General features: G+C 27.1%; 1 long non-coding RNA gene across 1 annotated transcript; it reads left to right on the top strand.

Annotated features, from left to right (window-relative positions):
* The first annotated feature begins 415 nt into the window (after positions 1 to 415).
* On the top strand, positions 416 to 2,222 carry LOC145094439 (uncharacterized). The gene is made up of 2 exons (XR_013703344.1): positions 416 to 608; positions 1,890 to 2,222. It is a non-coding gene; the product is annotated as an uncharacterized LOC145094439 (long non-coding RNA).
* The last annotated feature ends 609 nt before the right edge of the window (positions 2,223 to 2,831 follow it).

Raw genomic sequence — 2,831 nt, 5'->3', positions numbered from 1 at the left:
TTTCTTCTATATAAAGATTAATAGGTTTTTAGTGTAGGTGTATGTTTATAAGTTTCTATATCAAGATTTAGATTAGCAAACAACGTCGGTGCTCTCAAAGAAAGCATATTCCAACAACAGTTTCAGGTAGGTATGTATGTGTGTGTGTGTCTATATATATATATATATATATATATATATATATATATATATATATATATATATATATATATATATATATATATATATAGCTAGGTTCAAATGTGCAACACTAACTATTGCGTGGCTGTAGGGACCAATGAGATTTAAAAAAATTCATCAATAAAATTATATAAGGGTAATTTTGTAACTTTATATATAATCTTTTTTTATATAAAAAAATAAATTAAGATAAATATAGAAAATCCCTTAAATAAAGGATCAGTTACACCTTAAATCCCAACTACATCTCAAAAACCCTACACCTCCGAATCTCTCCATCGTCGATTCTCCTTTCCCCCCATTTTTTTGATGTCGGTCCCTTCTCTGGCGATCATCACAACCTAATATCACAACCTAATAGGGAAATGGTAGTTGTTAAAGTCCATATTCCGAAGAAGTTACACGTCAATAATGGGGAATTTTTTAAGGTATGTAATTTCTTTCCTAATTAAATACTAGTTATGTTTTTCAATTGATTACTAGAAATTGGCAGCCAAGAATTCGACTTTGTGCACTTCGGTCAATTTTTTTCTCCCTTTGATGATTTGATACCAATTTACCGTGCTCTTGATACCAATCGATTCCTTGTCCGTTTTTCGTGTTACTGTTCCAAATATATATATATATATATATATATATATATATATATATATATATATATATATATATATATATATATATATATATATATATATATATATATAACTCAATTTGATGCTTTTTGGACAATGAATTCTTACTAGTTATATATTTTCTAGATCCTAATGGTATGCTCTCTGCCTCTCTTATTTCTTTATAGTTCTTCAACTTTTTTTTTTGAGATTCTTGTTATGGATTTATTGATTAACTTGAATTAATCAAATGTCAGAAACCAAAAGCCAAGAATGAACTCTCAGGGTTTGATGGTTTTAGTATAAATCATTATTCATATTTGTTCGAATTTAGCATTTCGTCAATAAGCTTTATTTACATTTGGAAGTGTGAAATTCATCTGAGTAAAACTTTAATTTAGGTATTAATGTCTTAATTTAGATGTAATTTACACACGCATTCTTTACGACCTAAAAGAATCTAGCATATCTCGACTTCTGATTTTTCTTAGGTTTAACAAAATTTTGATTAATAATGACCTGTTAAATGTATAACTAATAGAAAATATAAGACATCTTTTTTCGTTTCATCGTGGTTATTTCTATCCCTATTAATATATATAATCATATTAATGAAAAGTAAGCAAATAGTAATCATTTCAGAATACCATGTTTTTAATCTTCTTCTATCCATTTAGTGGCATTATAAGTGCACATATATGTTTGGATGTTATTATAACCAGTCAAATTTGCTATAGAAGTAAGGAAACATTATAACTGTTTAAGAGATTGGGATACTTATTTTCCACATATTTACATTGTTCTCAATTATTGTGGAATCCACTTATGGAAAGGACTCACCAACATCTCTAGAACCATCTTACCATGTTGTTGAAAGTTTAATTGCTTTGTAATTTTTTTTCTTATTTTTATTTGTATCGGTGGCTAAAATCGGCGATATATATAGAAATTGGGTTTTATTTATTGTATTAACTTTGGGTTATTCCTAAAATATAAATGGCATTTTTGCTTTGTGATTTATGGATGATCTTTATATTTTAATAAACCTTAAAATGATCATTTGTTTATTCTGAGTGCGAATTGCAATTTTGGAATCAGGTGTATAGGAATGATTTCATCATTGGAATGCAATTGCAAGTTTGGAATCAAGGGTGCCATTCTATGTGGTACTTATTTTTGGTCTCGATGTTATAATGAAAGAAGGTAAGGTGGTGATCTATTAAGACGGAGACGGTGATGAAGACTAGGATTGCATCATCAACATATTCTTTCATAATGCATCAACATATTATTTTAGAATGCATCATCAATATATTCTTTCAGAATAGACCAAATTGTAATATCTTTTACATTATGGGGAAAGAATGTTGTTATTTGCATCAAAATGTATCTTTTTTACATGTAAATTACATCAAAATTGGTTTTTTTGTATCTCATTCTTCAAGAATGCAAATGTTGTTATTTACATATGAATGCCTAAGAACATAAAAAATGTTGTTATTCTTTAATTGATGGTTCAAGAATGTTTATATTATTCAAGATGTTAATTCTATCAGAATATATATTTTATCAGAGTATGTATTCTATTAGAATATGTTATTCTTAAAGATAATCTTGTTATTTTTTCAAAATATACATTTTTTTAAATTAAACAAATTAGTTACCTCCTAAAATCCAGGATTTTTTTTAAATAGAGCCAAATTGACTCAACTACCCTTATAAGTATATTTGTTTAATTATATTATACATGCAGTCCTATTGTAATACATACACCCTAAATCATATCATTTCATTTATTCTCATTCATTGGTCCAAAATCGTTCCTACATCCACACAATATTTATAGTCCATATTATAACCTAGCCATATATATATATATATATATATATATATATATATATATATATATATATATATATATATATATATATATGGCATCCCAAGCTTTTCTTCCCCAATAGATCACCGGATCTTCGGGGTGTGTGAGGTGTGTTTTTTCCGAGTTACAGAGATAGAGATAGAGATGGAGATGGAGATATA

This window comes from Lactuca serriola, chromosome 3 (assembly GCF_051521515.1).
Source record: "Lactuca serriola cultivar US96UC23 chromosome 3, Lser_US96UC23_V15, whole genome shotgun sequence".
Classification (NCBI taxonomy): domain Eukaryota; kingdom Viridiplantae; phylum Streptophyta; class Magnoliopsida; order Asterales; family Asteraceae; genus Lactuca; species Lactuca serriola.
The sequence above is the reverse complement of the archived record's forward strand: the minus strand, read 5'-3'. Positions and strand labels throughout refer to the sequence as shown.